Source organism: Ailuropoda melanoleuca, chromosome 6 (assembly GCF_002007445.2).
Source record: "Ailuropoda melanoleuca isolate Jingjing chromosome 6, ASM200744v2, whole genome shotgun sequence".
Taxonomy (NCBI): Eukaryota; Metazoa; Chordata; class Mammalia; order Carnivora; family Ursidae; genus Ailuropoda; species Ailuropoda melanoleuca.
Window position 1 is genome coordinate 92,932,788 of NC_048223.1, and position 24,541 is coordinate 92,957,328.

The following is a 24,541-nucleotide window of genomic DNA, read 5'->3' on the forward strand; positions in this document are numbered from 1 at the left end:
CATCAGTTAAGCGTCGGACTCTTGATTTCGGCCCAGATCATGATCTCGGGGTCCTGGGATCGAGCCCTGCAGCATGGGGCTCTGCGCTCAGTGGGGAGTCTGCTTCTCTCCCTTTCCCTCCTCCCTTCCCATTGCTCAGGCTCACTCTCTCTCTCTCTCCAGTAAATAAATATTTTTTTAAAAAAAGAAAGGAAAAAGTGACCCACATTCCTCTGACAGGATATCCCTCTCTAAAGGATTCCAGGGGTTCCCTCCTCCCTCCACTACTGCTCTTGAGGCCTTCAAAATTGCCACAAAGAGGAACGCCTGGGTGGCTCAGTCCATTAAGCGTCTGCCTTCCGCTCAGGTCATGATCCTGGAGTCCTGGGATTGAGCCCCAAATCAGGCTCTCTGCTCTGCGGGGAGTTTGCTTCTCCCTCTGCCCTTCACCCTGCTCGTGCTCTCTCTCTCTCTCTCTCTCTCTCTGGTAAATAAATAAATTAAAATCTTTTTAAAAAACCTGCCACAAGTATGAACACTGCATCACATTGTTAAGCACACACAACAGGGCCCTGAGGTGGCTCAGACATGCCTGGCTTGGAAACCCAGCTCAGACAACCACCAGCTGAATAACTTTGACTCGGGACCTGGTTTTCTGAATCCCAGACTCCTGCCGTGTACATCTGAGTTCATAGGTCCTCTCTAATGGGGCTTTCATGAGGAGTAAAGGGCAAAGTACATGGAAAAACACCTCCGCCTATTAAAATATTCTCAAAACATGCTTACCTAAGTTAAACTTCTACCAGCTACTAGTTCGAATAGTGACATGAATACCAAATTATTAATAAATGAATATCTTCATCAGAGCTGAAAGCACCCATACTTTTCTTCCTAGAGCATCCAAAGGGAAAAAAGGCCAGGAGAACCCAACGACCTCATGTTGCTCTGTCAACTATCTCTTGTGACCTAGAGACAAAACAAAAGGGGTCGATAATGGGCAGAGAATGGCAGAAAAAAATGACGGAGAAAACATCAAGAAATACCACGGTTCTTGAACATTTAAACCAATTCTCACTTCTTTGCAGAATTTAGTTGGTTCTTTTGAAATGCACGCTGAAATTCTCTGCAGGCAATTATCTGTATACTGATTATCTGCATCCACATTCTCTTCCCTTTTAATGACTTTTCCTAAGGGGTACATGATGGCACGTCCCAGCCTCGGATTCCAATAAAGCCCTTCCCAGGGATGGTCATGAGGACCGTAGCAGCATCAAAACCACGCCGATGCTGGGCTAACCCACAATCAGAACACAAAATGTACGCGCTAGGCTACAGCTACAGAAGATACATATGTATAAAGACAAGACGAGGGGCCCCTGGGTGGCACAGTGGTTGAGCGTCTGCCTTCGGCTCACGGCGTGATCCCAGCGTTATGGGACTGAGCCCCACGTCAGGCTCCTCTGCTATAAACCTGCTTCTTCCTCTCCCACTCCCCCTGCTTGTGTTCCCTCTCTCGCTGGCTGTCTCTATCTCTGTCAAATAAATAAAATCTTTAAAAAAAAAAAAAAAAGACAAGATGAGAAAGCAATGCACAGAAATAGAAAGTAGTTGTGTGAAGAAAGTAAGATTATGAATGCTCTTTTCTAGGGGCGCCTGGGTGGCACAGCAGTTAAGCGTCTGCCTTCGGCTCACGGCGTGATTCCGGCGTCATGGGATCGAGCCCCACATCAGGCTCCTCCGCTATGAGCCTGCTTCTTCCTCTCCCACTCCCCCTGCTTGTGGTTCCCTCTCTCGCTGGCTGTCTCTATCTCTGTCGAATAAAGAAATTAAAAAATCTTAAAAAAAAAAAAAAGATTATGAATGCTCTTTTCTGAATTTCTTGGAAGACTCATAGCCTTCTTATAAAAAATAAAATCATTTTTACATGCTTGTAACTAAGTGTGGACTTGCTGTTTTTTTCCATTTTATGTCAGTTTATATAGGCTTTCTTATATAGTTAACAGAGATGACGTTTCGCATTGAATATACTTATCACGTTGGCTGTCTTTATTCCAGCTCATCAAGATGCCATCCTCCCAGTAAGACTTGAGGAGGCTTTGCTTTGGGGCGACTCTCACATGAATTGAAGGTCACCCCTCACGTCTGTTCTTCCCAACAGGCCGAAAACAAGAAATCTATCCGTGGAAAGAAAACCTAACCATATTTTAAGGGTGTCTAGGGAAAGATTCAATTGACAGAATTTAGTTTGTATTTTTTTCCCATATATGTGTATGTGTGCTATAGTGTGTGTGTATGTGAGTATAAAATAAAGACATTTGTTCCAGCATGATCTTTTACTACAGTTTCCAAGTTTGTTTTCCTCTTAGAAAGTGTTGTAATATTTGATGGGTAAATAACAGGCCATGAAAAGTCCACCTTAGGACAACTGTACTGGCTGGAACAAGAATGTGACACTCTTGCTCATGGCATCTTAGGCTCACGTGAGAACATCATTCCCTCTTCTTTGACAGACTTTTTGAGAGAATGCTGAGAATGACAAAATTGTCTTCACTGGGGGTAGAGGGAAAAAGGAGTTACTTAACGTGTTCAGGGAAAGGATAAATAAAGTCCTGAGTTATATTGGATAGTTTTAGAATCTTGGAATGAGAATAATCTGAACAGAGAAAATAAACATTTTGATTTCAACAAAACAATCATTTATAAGATTGAAAAGTATAGCTTTGTGTCTACTTAACCACTCATGTCGTAAACCGATATTCCTCACGGAGAATCGTGTGTCAAATAACATAAAGTCAATTTATTGGACTTCCCATTTCTCAAAAACACAGCCAGTTAAGAACACAGCAAAAAAGGCTGATGAATGGCTGAAGTTCACATTCCAAAGGCCAGTGTATTTTTACTATGCATTCTACATGAACAAGTTATGGGTTTCAGGCCCACCAATGATAAGCAGTAATCACAGTGTGTGTTTGTGGGGGGGGAAGGTATCACAGACAAATCTGTCACCAAGGGTGAGATCATTGCTATGAGTCTAGGAGCAATAGAGACGACCTAGGGAAAAAAAGAAATAAAGAACAGAGAGGAAGATAAAACAAAGAAAAGACCCAGAAAATTCAAAAACTTAGAGTCATTTTGTTAAATAAACCAGAGCAGAAGCAGAAATCTCTAACAGTTGTGGCCACCAGCCAAAATAGTTCTTAAGAAGCTGTTTGAGTCCCCGAAGATGGAAGGGCACGCTGCTGTGTGTGTCCTGCAGGGCTGGTGGGCAGCCCGCTCACTGCCTGGCACCGAGGAGTGCCTGGGGTTGCGTGTAAGACCCCATATGGTTTCCTTCTATATATGAAAAAAGAAAAAGTCCACAAAGACTGAGAAATGGGCATCCCCTCACCTCAGTCAAAGACAGAGGCTCAGGATTCAAAAAAAGAAAAAGATTTAATGAAATCTCTCTGGGGAAGAAAAATGTTAAGAGCCAGAGTCAAATGCAGTTTGTGATTTACATATGTAAATTATGTGACTGTGACATGAAATAAGTAGAAACAAGCCTAAAAACAGAGAGAAAAGGAAATGAAATTACAGAAACAGAGGTCTCCTCGATCCCTTATTTCTCTTTTTCTCAACTTTGCTTCTCATATGGATAACGTGACTCTGAGGAACAGTTGCTTTTGCAGTTGGCGGGTCAAAGGTCTGAGGTCAGAAAACAGCAGGTACACAGTGTTCCAGAAGAGATGCGCATGCTTGCTGGTAGCGAATTGACCCTTGCCGGGCAAAAGACACTCAAGGATGAAATCTGGAAGAACGGGGTGCCACGCAGACCCTTTCACTGCCAGTGGGCAATACTTCAGAAAGCTGGTGGGCGGCCACCCGAGTCCCTTCCACGGCCAGCTGGGAACGGGGCCGTAGGCTCTGTGCAATCTGTACAAAGGGCCAGATTCCTCCAAAGGAGCACGGCCATCCTGGGCAAGGCAGCAAGGCTTCTCTAAGGGAAATAACATTTGACTAATTGGATATGGAAAGGAAATGCCCAGAATGGTGGGGCAAAAAAGACAATTCAACACTTTAATTCTATAGATGAATATCTACAGCCAGGCACTGTGCTCAGGGACTCACATACGACGGTCTTTCAGAAGAGAATCGGGTACCTGCTCGTCACACTCAGTGAAACTCGGCATCACGGGACCAAGATTTTGTTTAGCAGAATTTCACTTTCCTTCCCGAACTGATTCTGTGCCTATAGAAGTGCCAATAAGAGCTTGGCAGTCAGGGGGCGCCTGGATGGCACAGCGGTTAAGCGTCTGCCTTCGGCTCAGCGTGATCCTGGCGTTATGGGATCGAGCCCCACATCAGGCTCCTCCGCTATGAGTCTGCTTCTTCCTCTCCCACTCCCCCTGCTTGTGTTCCCTCTCTCGCTGGCTGTCCCTATCTCTGTCAAATAAATAAATACATAATCTTTAAAAAAAAAAAAAACNCTCCCACTCCCCCTGCTTGTGTTCCCTCTCTCGCTGGCTGTCCCTATCTCTGTCAAATAAATAAATAAATAATCTTAAAAAAAAAAAAAAAGAGCTTGGCAGTCAAACCCTCTCTCCCTCAAACTGATAGACTATGGGAGAGGTTCAGTGAAGTTTTAAAATAATCTAGCTTTGGGGTGCCTGGGTGGCTCAGTCAGTAAGACATCTGCCTTCGGCTCAGGTCATGATCCCGGGGTCTTGGGGTCGAGTCCCACATCGGGCCCTCCGCTCCTTGGGGAGCCTGCTTCTCCCTCTCCCTCTGTCTGCCATTCCCCCTCCTTGTGCACTGTCTCTCTGTCAAATAAATGAATAAAATCTTTAAAAATAATAAAATAAAATAATCTAGCTTTAATTAATTGGTCACTGTAATGTGTATGCCTGGGATAGGAGGACCAACAAACCAACCAGAGTGAGAGTTTCCCACCAGATGCCTTGGAAATCTAGAGATGCTCCTTCTCTGAGTGAGTATGGATTCCCAGAGGACCACCTCCCTCTTGTAAAAGAAATAAGGAGGAAGGCTCTGGCTGAGGACACAGAGAGCTCACGGGGAGCCAAGATACAGGCTCTACCCAGAGACAGCAAGCTCTGGTTGAGATCATTCTGCACAGTACCAGGATAAGTAGAAGCTTTGATTGACAAGAGTCAAAATGAAAAGGGACATGTCAGAAAAGTGACTAGGGAGTGGCTTTTATCCTTGTCAGTACTGGACACTGTACAGCCTCACGGAAGGAGTCTTTCATGAGGAAAGAAAGAATGATTGTGCTTTTTACTTTTAAATAGTCCTCTCTAGAAAATGTGGGCATATTAATATCAGTGGCACTATCATTGTCAAAAAAACTTTTAAAATTACTCTTCATATTGTTTTCATTTAAATAAGGAAACAAGGCCTACCCCATATAGACACACCGTTTTGACCAGAACAATACTGTTCAATGTGATCATCAATATCACACCTCAGACGTGGCTCCCGATGACTGTTTGGGGTTTCCAAAAATCACAGTCACTCTCTTGGAGCGAAGAGCCACTATTGATATTCAAAAGAATATGCTAACGGTTTAAAGTTGTTTCAAAAAATGAGTCTCCAAAATATTGTGAACAATGATAGGTTGACCTTAAAAATTCCTAAGGCGGCTGTTTTTAGGAAGATAATATCATTTGGATATATATTTCCTTTTGAGTCAATACTGTCTTACAGGTATTTAAACAGGTGAATATATAAGTTTTATTATTTCAGAAATGATAAAAAAAGGTGTAAAAGTTACTGTTGACTAGTCATTTGGTGTAAAAGTTATTGTTGACTAGAAAGGTATCAGTTCAATGTGCTGCTATGATCAAGAGAGTCAATAGAATTGCTGGTCATCATCAAGGGGAAATAGGAACAAACTAAAAAATATAATTCCCCTTGTATCCAACCTAGCATCCATAAGCTACAGTTCTGTTATCTGAAAACCAAGAAAAAGATAACAATTTCAGAAGGGTCAGAGGTAGAGGACTCCAGTGTCTCAAGACACGAAGGGTCTTCACGGGAAGAGGAATTTAAAAGTAGGGCTCTTGTTCAACAGGCAAAGAAATAGATCAAAGGTTGATGGGCTCGAAGATTACAAAATCATGATGCGCAGGTATGATGAATCTGGACTTGCAACATATCTCAGAACCTGCTGGCAACTCCTAAGTCTGAAAGAGATCACAGTGGCTTGTACATGAAAGAACATTCTCTGATTCTCCAACTCTCCAACAATCCTCCACAACGGCGGGTCCACATTTCGATTCTGATACTCTCAACCCGGAGTCAGCATCAGAACCCCACAAGTTAAAGGGCATAGCCTGCCAGACTGCCCCCATTCCAGATGCCATCTCAAGTTCTGGGCCACCTGTACTCCTGACCGATCAGCTAGAAACTGGGGTTCCCCCAACCCCCTCCTCAGGTTTGACAACTTGCTAGAATGGCCCACAGAACTCAGGAAAACACTTTATTTATGTTTATTGGTTAATTGCAAAGGATACAGATGACAGCCAGATGGAAAGGTACATAGGACAAGGTTGGGAAGGGTCCTGAGTTGGGAGCTTCTGTCTGTGGAGTTAGGGTGAGTCACCCTCCTGGCAGGTGAATGCACGTGGATGTGTCCAACAACCTGGAAGCTCTCCAAGTCTCGTGAAGAGTTGTTTTAGAGCCTGATCTCCAGCCCCACTTCTTTCCCTTCCCAGGAGATCAGTGAGTGGGGCTGAAAGTCCAAATCACGTGATATTCTAGTGACCAGACCCATCCTGAGGCTACCAGGGCCCCCACCCGAAGCTACCTCACCAGCATAAACTCCAGTGTGCTCAAAAGGGGTTCCTTATGAAGAACAAAAGCCACACTCCTATCACTCAGGAAATTCCAAGGGTTTTAGGAGTGCTGTGCCAAGAGCCAGGAACAAAGACCAAATATATTTTTTACCATACCACAAGTATGTTAATGTTGAAGTCTCATCTGAAACAGGTAAAATAAATGTGAAATTCTATTGTGACAGGCCAGACAACTATCTCCAGAATTCACCCCCTAAAAATCTCATTCCACAGCTCTTGGGCTCCTCACCCAGCTTTGAAAACACAAAAGAGCTGAGAGAGTGGACAGTAAAAAGAGGATTTTTTTAAAAAGACAATTTTTTTTTAGAGATGGGGGGATGCCCCTATCCTGCCTCAAGCTTAGAAAAAATAAGGTGGCTGTGAAACCACTGGGGGCTTACTTAGGACCCTGCATTTGAAAACAGTGGAGGGGGATCTGACTCTAGGCCCAGAGAATCAAAAGAGTGGCTGATACTCGGCTCCGACCTTGGCACAAAGGAGAGTGGTACTCCCCCCCACCCAGATGACTCAACAGGTGCAGCAGAGCTTCCCCTGGGCCAGGCACAGACCCTGCTGAGGAAAGAGCTGTCTAGAGCCCTTACAGTCCTGCCCAAGAGGGCTTCCTGCTAGAGTCGGGGAGTGGGGTGGTTCTCCAACACCAAAGGTCCATAATTGCTGGAGAACCAGGAACCAAGGAGTTTGCAACCAGCCAGAAGAGAAGTCTTACATGCCTCCCAGATATTGTGCCTAGAAGGGCTGAGCAAAAAACCAACTAACCAACCAACCAACCAACCAAACAACAACAAAAAACAAACTCAAAACCAAAAAACAAGAACCAAAAACAAACGAACAACATTACCCACTAGATAAAGAGTTGACAGTGTAAGATCACGCCTTGTTCTCCTAATCCCCCCTCCTACTTGAGCCAGGCCCTAGAGGAGCTAAAAAAAAAAAAAAAAAATTACAGCAACCTAGTACAGAAGAAACATTAGGCTGGCAAAGGGGAAAGAATCATGCCTCTTTCTCCCACTCCAAACAGCCAACATTTTAGTGGCCCTGCCTAAGGGAGAAGGTGAGGATTGGCATTAAATTAAATTCTATGTTCTTACTATTTGCATGGGTTAGCTATTCGAACTTCTGAATTGAGACCATGTTTGTGACTTGGGGTCTCCAAGGGACCACCTGTTATCCAAGAATGAACGGAAAGCCATGGGACCTGTCCAGGTTTTCATTCAGAGATGGCAGAGGGCTATTCCCCACTGAATAAGTTCTAAAGCAAAATAGAAGATGAAAAATAAAGTTGCAGCTTTATTACATTCTGTAAGTAGCGCCATTCCACATTCCATCTATACAAAATGAGGTATATTGATAGGACCTGCAAAAAAGTTATAGAACTCATCTCCAGAGGCAATACCGATTTATGTATAAACAGATTCAAGAAAAGTTTAGATCAATTCATGGATGATATCAAAACAGGTCACCAAGAGAAAAAGAGAATATTTGGAAGATGCTGTTACACTTTGTGCCAACATGATCACCATGTCTTCCTACCGGCTTCTTTTGTTTCTGGTGTCATACTTATGAACAAACAAAAGATCAATTTCAGTGTTTTAAAACTCAGGGTATCTCCATTGGCCATAACTGTTATATACCAAGACAGAATAATCTATCGTGATCATTATTGCATTGACCAAGCATTTTAAACAAGACTCTGTATAGATGATAAATGTACACAGACTATCCACTAAAGGTTATTATTGATCTTCCCTTGAAGTTATCCTGCAGCTCATGTGGCCTGAAATGAGAGCAGTTTAGGAACAAACATGAGGACAACCCACCCAGACCTAAAAGAACTTGCAAAAATTAACTACAAATAATTTATGGGTTAATCTGCACTACTTAGTCATAGTTGAATATCCATAAAATGGGATAAAAAGAATACCTTACATTGGTTATATAGCACCATGGAGCTTGTAATTCAAAATATTACTGTATTTCAGCCTCCGACCCTATAGAGAGAAAACCAGAGAAGGGTAATGGTCAGCTCTTGCTTCTCTTTCTGCCCAGCATCCATGGCCCTTCCTCTGGGAAGCAGCAGCTCTCCTTGGGCATCCTACCCATTCTCAGTTCATATGCCTTGGGAACCTACATTCTCCTGGAGAGGCCTGGCCAACTGGGGACACTGATTTATCCAGAGATTTGCGAACCAAGCTTGACCAGTAAAAGTCAGCCATTGGACATTTGCTCAAACAACTGGGAAAGAGTGCTTTCTTTACACGGGGTTCCCAAGTCCCAGATTGGATACATAGAGTTTGCTGGTAGCTGTTTTTATCTCTAGTTGGAGGGACCCCCCCCCACCTAAAATGAGGTCAATGCAGGAAAGAGAAGGAGTGAGAGAGAAATACATATTTCTGAAATTATGTAAACATTTGAATTCAGCTATGTTTAAATTCTGTCCCTGGGGTTCTCTGTTAAGTACACAGATGAATTCATTTTTTGTTTTTGGTTATGTTGCATTTGATTTCTGTCACTTGCACCCAAAAATCATATCTAGTTTTTGTAATCATTGTTATTCATGGCTCAGAGCCCAGATGATTTTCCAGGATCATGCAGCAATTTGTGGCTGAGGCAGGATGCAAACCAAAGCTGTCGAACTTCCCAGCTGTGGTTCTTCCCAATTCTCAATTCCTTCCCAATTCCTCAGTTGGCTCTCCATTCCACATACTTATACTACCCGTGTTCTACAGGCCTAAACAAACACGTTTTTATCTCTTTTTGCACAAACACTCATGTAATCAGATGGGCCAGCAGCCACATCAGAAGTAGGAGAATCAGGAGAATGAATTTGTAACGTGAAACAGACAAATGAAGGGTTCTCACCAAAACAATTTTGTCAAAGCAGACTATTACTACATCAATCATCAGTTCCCTGAGTGCTTAAAATTCTGGAAGCCTATGAGACTGAAGTACTATGAGCTACAAGAACATAGTAGAAATAAAAAAAACCCAAGTAATCATATTGGCCCCATTCCTGTTGGGAATTAATCACCCACACAATACAATTTTTTTCTTGAAGAACTATAATACAGTAATGTTTAGTATTGAAATTTTCACTTATCTAATATGAAAGTCTGCCCAAATTATTAGATAGAATGTTTTCCATCCAACAAAGACGACTGTCAGTCAAGGATCAAGGATGACATAGAGCTAGTTCATGAATAAAAACATGTGTGCAATCTCACGCTGTTAATAGTATTTGTTGATCCAATTTTTTTGAGTCACAGTAGGCAGTATCTATCAAAAGTTTAAATGAACTTTAGTGTAGGCGTGTAATACAGCAACGCTCCCCCATATGTGCAGATACGTTTGTATAAGGGCACATCAGCATTAGTTATAACTGCAAACACACTGGAATAAGTTACCATTAGCAGAGAATCAGTTGGGTAAGTTGTGGTACATTCAGCTTCCAATTTAATATAGTGGATTGAACACACATGTTTGTATCTATTCTCTCCTAAAGCACCACTAATAGTGAAGAAATAAAAAAAAAGCCACAAAGTTAAAGGGCACAGGAGAGAAGAGGACAGCAGGTAAAAGATGTAAACCACATTTGGGAAGCTGGAAGTGAATGGACGGACGGTCTACAACACAGCACAACAGGAACTGAAAGCTAATCCAACAGGGAAGGAATACATAAGAAGTAAGCCGACCACAGAATCCCAGAAAGTGTCAGGAATGAAGGAACATACTCACTCTAAAGGCAGTGAATACGGATGGGGTTAAAAATAAGAGCTTTAATGGAAAGTCTTTAAAACTTCTTGCTCCCTAGACCATTAGGCATCCCCTCCCTGGAAGAAACTAGATTTTACTCTGTGGAAACACTGTACACTATGTTACTGGGGATAGCAGATATTATATATAATGGTGGGGGGGCACCACATGAAACATAATGGGATTAAATAAAAATCATGCTAAATGGTAAAACACCCTGGCCCCATTTGACTAGCAGCCAGTCTTCTAAGCTCCAGGCAGAAGACGGAGATATATCCTTGGAGGAACTGATCACGCTGAGAAAAACTGCATCATCACTTGGAAGATGCAGGAACCAAGTCCAACAAAACTGCTCATTCACAGCACAGCTGCCAATTCACAAGTCCTCCTATCTCATCAGCTTCTTAGTGTCTCATTCCTAACTGAACAGACAACCAAAGCTCACCAGCTAATTAAAAGCCTCTAATGGAAGAGCTAGGATGGAGGATTCAGGAGTTGGGACAGGGGGTGAACTCAGAGGAAACAAGGACAATTCAGAGCATAAAAGAAAAAGACAAAGACATGAAAGAAAAATTTTAAAACCACTCGAGTTACTATCTACAGAGACAAAGAAAAGACAGTTCATAAATGAAATGGGGAAAGGTGGCTATAATAAAGAAACATTTGGGAACTAAAAAAGAACTCTTGGAATTAAAAATATGAGAGGGGCACCTGGGTGGCTTGGTTAAGCATCTGCCTTCAGCTCAGATCATGATCTCAGGGTCCTGGGATTGAGCCCCGAGTGGGGCTCCCTGCTCAGTGGAGAGTATGCTCCTTCTTTTCCCTCTGCTCTTCCCCCAGCTAATGCACTCTCACTCTCTCTCAAATAAATAAATAAATAAAATAAATAAAATCTAAAAAATATATGAGAATAGAAAGACACCTGGCTCAGTCGGTTAAGCATCCAAATCTTGATCTCAGCTCAGGTTTTAATCTCAGGGTCATGAGTTTGAGCCCTGCATTGGCTCCATGCATGGAGCCTACTTAAAACTAAAATTAAAATTAAAAAATAAATAAAAATACAAGAGTAGAAATGTAAAATTTAATAGAAGACAAAAACACAAAGATATAGATTATTAGAGAGTAGAAATAAGAAAATCATTGGATTAGCTCAGGAGATCCAACATTCAGATAATAGGTGTCCCAGAAACAGAGAAAAATACATGATGAAAAACACTACAAAAACATCCCCACATTTGAGTGTGCAAAATAATTAACAAAAAATCCCTACAGCCCCCAATCTTACACTATTCATGATCAATTTCAGGCGTATTATACAATAAAACATAAAAGGCAAAACAATTAAACCTTAAGAAGACAATGCTTACATCATCCACCTCAGTGCATCTCATCACATAGGCGTTTTATCATCTCGCCTCATCACAAAGGGAAGGTGAGTACAGTAAGATATTTTGAGAGAGAGAGAGCACATTCATATAACTTTTATTACAGTATACCATTACAGTGGGTATATTTTATTGTTGTTGTTATTTATCTCTCACTTTGCCTAATTCATAAATTAAACTTCATCGTAAGTATGTATGTTTAGGGAAAAACATAGGGTTTTCAGCATTATCCTGAAGGTTCAGCATTATCCTTGGTTTCAGGCATCGACTGGGGATCTTAGAACGTATCCCCCAAGAATAAAGGGGAACTACTGTGTCCACATGCTGTGTCCACTCAGAATCAACTTATCTGGTCACGTGCCACATCGATAGACACGTTCTCCTTGGATCCAAGAGAATATCCAGCGTCTTTGGTTTTATTTATGTATTCTTAAAGAATACAGGTAAAAACAAAGAAATTCAGAAGTTAACATGTAACTATTTATACCAATAAGAAATCTGTATTATTTGTAAATCAAACTATTGTATATTGCATTTTTTGTATCAAATTTCTGAAAACTCAAAGATCAGGTCTTTTTAGCTTAAGTTGGAAAGCACAGGAGTGCAACAGGAGTAGCGACAAGCATGGGAGAGAATTCCGCATGGTGCAGGGGAAAGAGCACTGGATCAGGGCCTCAGGAGCCCCAGGCTCCCCAACCATACACCGCTGGTTAGAAGCACAGTGGAATGAAATTCAGATCTCCTGACTCTTAATCTAGCATACATCCTACTACATGCTATTGCTATCCTGTGTGCAATTATTGATTTAAGAATTAGGAGGGTATAGATATCAGAGAAAAAAAAGAAAACCCAAAATGATTTCATTAAGAGCATGTTTCTCTTGGGGCGCCTGGGTGGCTCAATCACTTGAGGGTCTGACTTTGGCTCAGGTCGTGATCTTGCGGTTGTGGGATCGAGCCGCCGCCCCCCCCCCAGGCTCCACGCTCAGCAGGGAGTCTGCTTCTCCCTCTCCCTCTCCCCATCCCCCTGCGTGCTCGCACGCTCTCTCTCTCAAATAAATAAAATGTTAAAAAAAAAAGCATGTTTCTCTTAATTAAAGAAGACCCTTTCTAATAATATATAAAATAACATTTTCTTATTGAGGTCAAAACCATACTTTATGTATGTATGTTAATTATGTATTTATTCCCCCCAAATTGTAAATTTTAAGGGCACTCAGACTAAAGTTAGAAATATGTATAATTTTTATTTTATCTAATTCTGTACTACTTAAAAATATAACAAGAAACAAGCATTACTTTTACAACCAGTAAAAGTAAAGATAGTAACATTCACTAGTTCAATCAATTGAGGTTAATTACATTAGCTATGATTACTCACTTATATACAATGGGCTGAATTATAACTACTGACAAGGAAAGTTGTTCCAGATATATATGCATGTGAATGAATTAAGTTACAAAACTAGGCATGATCTACCCCATTTTTTTATCAAATATATATAATATAAAATATTTATAAAACATGTATAACATTCTATGTTAAAAAGTCAGGATACAAAAAGGGAAGACTATGGACTACAAACGCAAAGTCGGGTAGTAGACAGTACTATTTATCAGATCATATCACTCCCCTGCTTAAAACTCTCTAATGGTTTCCCCCTTGGCCTGAGAACACAACGTAACCTCCTTATAGCCCATAAGACCTTGAATGATCTGACTCCTCTCAAATCTTCCAATGTCACCTTCTACCCCTCCTCCCCTCAGTCATGGAGGAGTAGCGTCCTATGCCTTCTTTCTGTTCTCTGAACTTGCCAAATTCATTTCTGCCTCATGGCCTTTGCACTTGCCCCTTCGTGCCTAGAAAGCCCCCTCATCCCACATCTTCACATAGGTGGCTCCTGCTTGGCATTCAGATCTCAGGTCAAATGCCTCTAAGATAGCCCTTCCCCACCATAATAATTTACGATGTCCCCGACACCCGTGGCCCCTTAGTAACTCCCTAACTAATCAGGCTTTTTTGTTTCCTTATAGCTACTACTATTTGAAGTCTCATTCATTAATTTAATTGTTTATTACTTGCCTTCACAACAAAACTGTAAGCTCCATGAGGAAGGGAATCTTGCCTATTTTATTTAAATGCTGCTGGCTTCCCAGCAAGTTTATGTATTCTTCTAGTCTAACATTTAGCAAGCCCCCAACAAATATTTATTGAAAATGAAAGATTAATTGCCTCATACACAGGAGACAATCTGGTCCTTACCATGGTGCTTTTCATTTCAGTTACGTGGGTTGGGTACTCACAGGTTCACAACCGTTTAAAAGCCCTGCCTGGGGAGTGAGGTGTGAGGGGAGTATACAGCCTGCACAACCACCATCTGATGCTGGAATCCAGGCAGGAGGGACGCCCACAGAAATACTCCTGGTATGACTGAGAACCGGCTCCTGCACACGTTCACCAGCTGATGGGCAATGCTCCTGAGAACTCAGCACCTTGCCCAGGGGTTTGCAGTATTTCGGAGCCGGGTGCTGGAGGGCTATTAAAAATGTGTCAAGTGCCTTGAGCCCTTGGGGTTACAGAAGCAAATAAACATCACTCGGCTTGGCTATGCATTTGCCAGGCATCGATAAAGTCAATACCCATTCCATAAAGAGCATACCTTCAGATTTCCAGCTGCCAAATCACGTTGGTTGCCACAGATTGAAGCCAGCACGATGCTTATAAATATTAATTTGGCAAAGGATCAGGAATTCCCCAACTTCATATCCATTAGACCTCCATCTGTCCAAAGAAGCCAGCAGTCAGCACTCTCTTACCTCTTCAGCAAAAATTTAAAAAATGAGAAGCAACAGAGCCCGGCAAAGCTTAGAGGAAACGCGTGTTCTACCCACAATCAAAATTACAATCTGAGGTCAGGGTCAGGGGGTTCCTATTTGGTAAGAAGTACCATGTCAAAACAGAGAAGCACTTAGTTCATTTCTCTCCAGTGAATGTTCTCAAAGGCAGCTCCACATCATTCAAAACAACAGGCTTTAAAAAAGGATAACGCAACCCTCTCTTAGAACAACAAAACTTATTAAATTATAAATATGTCAAAATGACTTATTTCTCATGGAACTGGCTTCTTTTTTTTTTTTCCCCGTTACTTTCTTTTTATATTAACTATGTCTTACTGAAGGGGTAGATCCTTGATTGACATCATTATGTAAACATGGCCTTGTTCTTATTTGAAAAAGATTTTAGAATGAGGTGGTGGCTTACTTTTTTTTTTAAAGATTTTATTTATTTATTTATTTGACAGAGAGAAAGACAGCCAGTGAGAGAGGGACCACAAGCAGGGGGAGCAGGAGAGGAAGAAGCAGGCTCCCAGCAGAGGAGCCTGATGTAGGACTCGATCCCAGGGATCCAGGATCACGCCCTGAGCCAAAGGCAGACACTTAACGACTGAGCCACCCAGGTGCCCCAGTGGCTTACTTTGGTAAGGAGAAAACTCATGAATGAACGGCTAATGTAACACCCTCTCATCCACAGTTGCCCTCCCAACCCCACCTAGAATTATAAAAGGTCCCTGTAAAATCCCATGAGCCCGGGAAGGACCTCTCCCAAGGGCTGGCTGCCTTCTCCGTGCGCACGCACACCATGCGGGACAGACCGGACAGGAACTGGTGGCAGCCTGTGGGCAAAAACAGGAGGGACAGTCCAGCGAGTGCTGGAGCAATGGCATTCTAGACGTGCCTCAAGAAGGAAGACACAGATGAGTCAGAGGCAGTGACTGAGAAGGACCAGGGGGCCGGCAGGGAGAGGGGTGTTCAGGGTAACCCGAGGAGCTGAGCCCACAGTCAGACTGCAGGCAGGAAGGGTGTTGGCAGTGGAGTCTGCAGCCGTCCCCATGCGAGGGGGCCACCAAGGCCTGTGCCGGGTGGGGTACGGTGACAGAAAGCAATGGCAGGCCGGAGGAAGAGGAGCCGGCGTGCTGGGAGGCCGGAAGGGAGGGAGGAAGGGGGCCCAAAGCCGAACCCAAAGTTATCGACTGCTTCTCTTTTGAGACATCCACGAGAAATCTGGGCACAGGAGGAAACACTGAGAGAAGAGGAACAGTGATGCCTCATCCAGAAGGATCACGATGAAGACGTGGAATTGTCTTGTGCCCCCCGATACACAATTTGTCCCCAGCTTCGACCCGTTGCGCCTCTCGGAGGCCCCGGACGTAGTCATCAGATCTCCGCAGGCTTTCCCACGTGCGCGCGAAACCGGCGCAAGTGCCAACAGCTCCATTTCGGACCGCTTGCCAGCCTCTGACTTTGCTTCAAGCTAGGCAGCCGGAGTCACCATGTCCAAACAAAACCACCAAGAAAAGGTTCCCACAAAAGGTCACTGATAATTGATGAAAACATCCAATCACGAGTACGGAGAGCCTTCGCTGCAGCCTTCCCTTAACCCCCGTCCCCCGAGCCCTCTCGATCCCTCAGAAACAAGCAGAAAAGCCACCCTTTCCGCCTGCACATGATCCAATAGTAATTGAAAAAAGAAAGGAATAAACTATGTTATTGTAAACTGGACAACTCTTCTGTGCATAAATATAGTCATTTGCTCTGTGAAAGGATTTCTTCTGGCTCTTTCTGAACGGGCACCTAGGCAATCCTTACTGCTTTTGAAGCCAACACAGACTCCTGTGATGAATGAGCTTTGAAACTCTTTGGAAAATTACAGAATATATAATTCACAGAATAGGAAGAAAGTAACCTTCCCTTTCATTTGTAATCAACTGCGATGACTGGCCAAAACCTTGCTGAGTAAACATAACCCAAAAAGGAGATTTCTTTGTGCTAAAAATCCAACTGGGAGAGGAAGGTGGCCTAGGGCACCACAAAACCACAAGCTGAGACCTGGTTGTAATAGTTTCCTTCTCCTCACCCACTGCCCAGGAAGCCTGGTGCTGCTTCCCTGGGCAGAGGAACGAGCAGCAGCCAGGCCTCGAGCACTGGAGCGTCTGTGGACGGTGTCAGCATGAAGAGTGGCCACAGGACAGGGCAGCGCCAAGTCCAAAATCAGCAAGTATGAGGCCCACGTGAAGGCCGCACAGCCAGAGGCAAACAGGAGTTCCTGCCAACGCCTGCATCTATATAGCTCGACTCTGAGTCTTGGGCTTTTTTAAATACACATATCATACATCCTTAATGCAGAAAAAGGAGACAATGGAGCAAAAGGACAACAATAAAAATCATTTACATCCTGCCACCTGACAGGCACTGCTTTTACTTGGAGTAAATCCTTTGGAGAAATGTTTTCTATATCCTACATGTATGTAAATACATCTTTTTAAAAACAAAACTGAGACTTCAGATCCATCACAACGACTATTATAAGAAACAAAAAAACAAGTGTTAGCCAGGACAGAGAGAAATTGGAACCCTGGCGCATGACCGGTGGGAATGTAAAATGGTGCAGCCTCCGTTGGAAAATGATACAGTCGTTCTTCAAAAAATCTTAAACAGATTTATCATATGATCAAGCAATTCCACTGCAGAGTGTATACGCAAAGGAAGGGAAAGCAGGGATTCAAACAGACACTTCTGCAACCATACTCATAGCAGCATTATTCACAGTAGCCAAGAGGCGGAAGCAACTGAAGCACCCAGATGAATGAAAAAGCAAAATGCAGAATAGTATCCGGCCTTAAAAAGGAAGGAAGTTCTGACACATTTCAACATGGATGAATCCTGAAGACGTTATGCTAGGTGAAACAAGCCAGTCACAAAGGGACAAATATTAACAAAGAACACGTTATGTGTTAATTAATTGAATTTAAATTTAAAACAAACAAAAAACCCCAAAGGGATAAATATGGTATGATTCCACTTATGTGAGGTACTTAGAATAGTCAAATTCATAGGAACAGAAAGAATGGTGGTTGTCAGGGGTTGCATGGATGAAGAATGGGGAGTTATTGCTCAATGGGCTAGACTTTCAGTTTGAAATGATAAAAAAAAAAGTGCTGGGGATGGACGGTGGGGATAGTTGCACAACAATAAGAATGTACTTAATGTCACAGAACTGTGCTCTTAAAATGGCTAAAATGGTAAATGGTACCTTATATAGATTTCACCACACTTCAAAAAAATCCCAAACTATAATCATTTTATCTGTAATTTGTTCTTTTCATTGAGTTTGATACCATGAATGTTAGTAAAGGTACTCGATCATTCTAATAGCTGCAAAGCGTTTGTATGAATGCCCTATAATTGATGCCACCCACTGCCTCTGGCTGTGCTCTCCCAAAAAGATGCTGTAGGATCCAATCACGTGACACATCAGGTGACACTCCACTCCCAATGAACCTTCCTTTGGGTTAGGTTCCTGTGGTCATTCACAATATGAACATCTTGCACTTCAGTCAGAGAACCTCCTACTTGCTCACCATCAAAAATATTAAGTGCTAGTACCTTTAATATATTATAGTTATCAACAAATATAACGAATAATACTAATTTAAAATCTTTATTTAGTACCTGTGTAACTTCAAACTTACTGCAGAGGAAAAAAGTCAGGCAATTTACTAATTGAACACAACATCATGGGCAAAATTCAAAATATTTAACAAAAGGCTGCTAGAGGCACCGCTCAGTCAGGAGAGGCCAGCTAAACAATGGGTGAGCCAGATCGGAGCATACTGCCTGGCTAGTAGCCCTCCAAGCCCCAAAGAAACCATTTAACCGGGAGCGTGAGGCTAAATGGGAATTCTAATGTAGAAGTTTCTGGAGAGCCCCTATCTTCTATTGGTTGCCCAAAAGGAAGAGGAGCATATCTGGAAAAAGAGGAACAAAGCTCTAGACCGGCAAAGCTGGCTATCCCTGTAGGACCCTGAAGTGGCCACAGCAGGGGCTCTGTTGGATAAACTGGTCTAGAGCCCAAGAGAGAGAGCTGGTGTCCAGACCTACACTTGGTGTCGGGGCACACCACTGGTCACTGAGATGTTGAGGAACAGGCCTTTCAGACTTCTGTGGGCGTCCTCTGTTAATGGCAGACTCAGCGTCAGCAGGTCTGGGGTGGGGCCTGAAATTCAAATTTCGGATAAACTCACAAGGGAGGCCTATGCTGGTCCGCAGACCCCAATTTGAGGAGCCAGGTGTCCAGAGAAGAGAGAGCGGGACTTTGAGGAATCGCCATCTGTCAGGGAGGGGTAGAAGACGCAGAGGCTACAAGGAAATTGAGAAAGGTAGAGGTAAATCCAGGCAAGCATGGGGTCAGAGGTCAAAGAAGAAAGGAACAACACGATCGACCCTACTGGCAGATCAGGTAAAACCCTAAGACGAGGCACTGAGCCTATCCTAGACCACTCGGGCTGTCCTAACAAAATACCATGGTCTGGGGTGGCCGAAGCAACAGGCGTTTACTTCACTGTAGCTCTGGAAGCTGGAAGCAGGGGATCAGAGTGCCAGCCTGGTGGGGCACTGGGGAGAGCTCTCTCCCTGGCTTGCAGAGGGCCACCTTCTGGCTGTGTGATCACCTGGCCTCTCCTCAGCTCTTCTCTCTCCTCTTCTTCGAGGGACACCAATCCCATCAGGGGGCTCCACCCTCATGACCTCATCTAAACTTATACCGCAAGGCCCCACCTTCTAATAACGCCCCACTGTGGGTTATGAAGGGGGGACACAAACACTGGGCTCCTAGAGCGCCCACTGGACTTTGTGTAGATGGAGAAGTGCCCATGAGATATTTGGCCGCAATTTCAGTGGGTGATGTGATCCCTTCAGGGCACACAGATTTACTAGAACCATCCAAGACATTTCTGTAAGATGTGTCGCCATCAGGCCTCACGGGTCCCTCCAGGGGATTTCAGTGGGTGATGTGATCCCTTCAGGGCACACAGATTTACTAGAACCATCCAAGACATTTCTGTAAGATGTGTCGCCATCAGGCCTCACGGGTCCCTCCAGGGGAAAACAACCCAGGGCGGGAATGCTGAGACCCAGGAGGGGCAGATCGCTCCCTCCTGGGCTCAGCACTGCACCCCCCACGTGCAAGAGAAGCAGGGGCTCCTGGCACACATGCCAAGCAGCTCCTGAGACAGGAGTCCAGGCCACCGACATTCACAATCGTCCATCCCTGTTCAATGGCTAAAGACAGTCTCCCAGGCACTGAAGCCTGAACAGAACAGAGGACTCCAATCCCTGCCATCGGCCAGCATTTTCTCTCTTCAAAACTATCGATTTGGCATCACTTTGCAGGCCCAGCAGAAGTTCCGTTTTCGAGAACGAGATAAGCGCAGTCACAGATGCTTCCGATCCCCATTTTCCCACAAGAAGCTCAAAGAAAAGGCACATGGCTTCCCAGGTCCCAGGCTTGCTATTCTAGGGACCTCACCAGAGTCACACCGCTGTGCAGAAAACCAGGCCTGAGAGAGCACTGCTTCCTGGGGGAGGGAGTTCGGGAGTAGGGGGAGCTCCCAGCGCAGGGGAGCCCCGAACCAGGGACCCCACCCGCTGGGGTGCTCAGAAACCGTGCCAGGTCATCATCCATTAGTCATCACGATTAGCACAAGGACAGACGGAACTGATCGCAGGGCTCCATTTTCCATGAAATAGCAAAACTAGAACGAGATACACCAGGGGCTGCCTTGTACAGCCAGTAGTACTTTACAGTTAAGGTTATTCGGCAAATCAAGGCAACAAAACAAGCAGAATGCCAGTAAGAAGCCACCTCAACTTACACCGTGATCACAGTCACCTCACTTCTCCGGAAACCCTGGCTATGTGAAAAAGGCCGCAAAACGAACAAAGTTGGAACCTGTGCAATTTATTGCAGGAACGTGCCAGTGTGTCTGACTCATTTCTTTTGCTCTATAGAGCATTCTAGCTGGCTTAGTCATTTGTTTAACAAAGGCAGCGATGAATCAGACTGTAAACGCCAGGAGGGCAGGAATTTTTGTCGGTTTTGTCAGCTGATGTCTCCCTGGCAGTAAGAACAGAACTGAAGCATCTGTCCAATGGTGACAGAATGTTCTCCTCAATTTGGCCAGAGCCCGGTCCTTCCCTATTAGATCACAATTCGCCTACTTCACGCTTGAGCTCCCAAAGATGGGGCACTTTGCAATCCCTGGTTTAAGCGCCATGACCGATCATTTCCTTGTAAGTGGATACTGTAAATAACTGCTAAGATTTCTTGTAGGCATATATGTATTCTCTCGGTGATCTTGTTTCCACAAGGTATTTTTTATCTGGCAAGGTGAATGCCTACCTTGTTTCCTACTCCATAAACTCCTTCAACCTTGCTATCAGGGCAAACTGGTTGAGTCAAGCTGGAAAGGGGAATTTTAGCTCGTGCCTACTCTTCAGCATTGGGGCTTCTCCAAGCTGAACTCCACCTGGACGGGAGGACAGTGAGTCACTGTTTTAAATCCCCTCGCGCTGCCTGGCACATCACAGGAACGGAGTAGCACTGCAGTTTCCCATTTGAATTGTAGCGCTCCTTTTGGGTTAGCCATCTGTCCACGTTACAAGAGTTTTGTGGCCAATCTGGTATTTCCAATCAGGGTCAGGAATCCACTGAGTCCACGGTAGGCAAATGGTTCTTGCCAAGGCCTAATTCCAGAAAAATTCAAATGTTTAAGAGCCATTTTTCAGAAATTCAAAATGAAAATCCTACTGGTAGAAGAGGGAGACTAGAAATATAAAAAGTAAACCTGATTCACACACATGTAGAATTGAAGAAACAAAACAAAGGAGGACAAGGGGAAAAAAGGGAAGGAGGCAAATCAAGAAACAGACCGTTAACTAGAGAACACACTGATGGTCACCAGGGGGCAGGGGGTTTGGGGGGGTGGCTGGATAGGTGATGGGGCTTTGGGAAGGCACTTGTGATGACCACCAGGTGAGGAAGTGTCGAATCACCATACTGTATGCCTGAAACTAATAAACACTGTAAGATACCTGTACTGGAAATAAATTTTAAAAAATAATGTACATCTGAGATATGAGAGAAAGTAGGGGAAGCAGTCTGCCCTTTTGTTCCCTTCTGTAAAGTCTGATTATTTTATAGGTAATTTTGAACATTCAAAGCTGGAAAAAGAAGCAAATAAAGAAGGTGTCATTCGGATGTAGAAAGATCTGGGTAGAAATGCAGGCTTTTCCACTGACTTGCTGTGTAACCAGGTAGGAGTGGCCTCCTGGGCCTCCAGTTTCTACCTGCTGCACACGGTGGTACTGGGCCCTTCCCCAAACAACTTAGTTGCTGCCACAGTGCTCTCTGTGTCCCCGCCCCCAGTTCTGGTCATACTGTCTGGTCTGTTGATGGTCCCCTCCAGGGTGCCACTCTTTTGCTTTTTCCTATTATCCCACTCAACACACTGTGTTTAAAATTAGCTGAGGAAATGTACAAAGGACAAAATGCAAATATAATTTGTATCATATATGCTATGGCTGCAACTATGATTTTTTAAAAATCCATTTAATAGTGACAGTTCCTTCCTCTGACTTTCCATTGCTCCCACAGCTTCATTCATAGATATACCTGGGTAGGAAGAGTTGGGGAGAAGTATTTTTTCGGAATTGTTGAGAGAATTACATGGGAAGTCAAGTCATAGGAATGCAAGTCTTTGCACTTCCACCACAACGCCAAAACAGATACTCCATCCACAAAACACCCAGAATACCTCACTTCATTGTCCCCATCCACTTACTTGCATATTATCTTTTTTTAAGATTTTATTTATGTATTTGACAGAGAGAGAGCACAAGCAGGGGGAGGGGCAGGAAGAGGGAAAGAGAGAAGCAGGCAGAGGGAGAGGGGGAAGCAGATAAAGGGAGAGGGAGAAGCAGGCTCCCCTGGGAGCAGGGAGCCAGATGCTGATGTATGGCTCGATCCCAGGACCCTGGGATCATGACCTGAGCCAAGGCAGTTGCTTAACCAACTGAGCCACCCAGGCGCCCCTCATCTATTGTCTAAGAGTAGAGCAGAGGTCCCAGCATGAGGGCCAGAACTATGAACAAAAAGCAGATGTGTACCAAAGATAGACCTTCAGGGGGGTTTATCTGCATGCAGACCAAGAAGCCTCAAGAGCAGTAACTTACACTAAGGAATGGATGAATCAAGACGGACAAGTTTAGTTTCTCCCCAGGACTTTGCGAACTAATGGGGAGGAAAGGACCTACACTGAGCCACAGAAACACTGTTTTTATTATAATTGCAAGGGGGACCTGGGGAAATGTAAGTTAGATGGTACTAGAACAGTTCAGGTTTTCTGGAAATATTTTATGATCCCAGGCAGATAAAACACCATAGAATGAGAAAACGCATAATCCCCAAATAGCACTACAAGCGTGTCATTGTCAGCATCTAAAAACCTTCCATGAACCAATTAGGCAATCCATATAAAAAATTTCAAACCCTCTGACCTAGATTCTCCTTCAGGGAAACTATCTTAAGGATAGAAACCAAAATATGGGAGAAGTTCACTTCACCATGCTGTGCAAAGCAGGGCAATCTGCAATGTCAAAAAAAATGACACCCCCACCGCCTACTGCCTTGATTACCTGATGGATCTCATGACCACTAAGCCTCAAAACAGATGAAAATTCAGGCTTGACTTTCTCATGGGGTTCAGATGAGACAATGGAGACAAGCATCTAATATACATGTATAAATCCTTCTATTTCAAAAGCATAAATATGCAAAAGTCCTGTATTTGGGAAATAAAGGAACAGGGAAAAGACAAGCATCAGGTATTCTAAAACCACATGTACACCCGTGTGGCACATCCCTAGTGCAGCGAGCCCTGAACTAGTCAGCGGAAGGCCATCCATGGCCGACAGCAGAGCCACTGTCAGAGGTCCCACAGTCAGCTGCCACCACCCAGTCACACGGGCCAAAAAACCTGAAGCCTGTAGGTGAAACGGAGCACTAACCCCTTCCCTGTCCCTAGCCTTATTGTTCCAGATCTCAGCTTAACAGAGATCAGAAATAAAGCATGTAGTAGAATGCCTTGAGTGTGATGGTTGCTTAATATGTGTTTAGTGAGTAATAAAGAAAATGCATTAAAGCCTATAGCAAGTGTCTGGAACACGTAAGCGCTCAGTAAATGGAACTGTTATTCGTATCATCATCATCATCATCATCATCATCATCATCGTCTTTTAAAGATTTTATTTATTTATTTGACAGAGAGAGAGACAGCTAGCGAGAGAGGGAACACAAGCAGGGGGAGTGGGAGAGGAAGAAGCAGGCTCCCAGCGGAGGAGCCTGATGCGGGACTCGATCCCAGACCGCTGGGATCACACCTTGAGCCGAAGGCAGACGCTTAACGGCTGAGCTACCCAGGCACCCCTATCATCATCATCATTAAATGAAAAATTAGCTCCTTAAAGTTTCTATAAAGTGTTTTCAACTCCCACAATGATCCTCTCAGAGAAAACCGAAGCTCACAGAAGTTGGTAATGTGTCCGAGTTCATACTGCCAGCAAATGCTGGGATGGGACTTGACCGCCGCCATCCGAGGCTTCTTGCCCTTGAAAAGGCTGGAATTTCATAACAATGGCCTCGAGCCTTCTCTCTGTCATGGACGTGATTCCCAACATATAG

The 24,541-nt window shown here is 43.8% G+C and overlaps 1 protein-coding gene across 5 annotated transcripts in view; it reads right to left on the reverse strand.

Moving 5' to 3' along the window:
• The window catches only part of SLC16A12 (solute carrier family 16 member 12), a 75,265-nt gene that overhangs the window by 37,881 nt on the left and 12,843 nt on the right, over positions 1–24,541 (reverse strand). Inside the window, exons 2-3 of one of the 5 annotated variants that reach the window (XM_034662919.1) lie at positions 14,625–14,746; positions 8,757–8,818 (exon numbers count right to left, since the gene is read on the reverse strand). The exons of 3 other annotated variants lie outside the window; for them this stretch is intronic. The gene's annotated coding sequence lies outside the window, so the exon portion shown is untranslated. The remainder of the gene's footprint in view (positions 1–8,756; positions 8,819–14,624; positions 14,747–24,541) is intronic. One more of the 5 variants, XM_002917292.4, reaches the window with a different exon arrangement.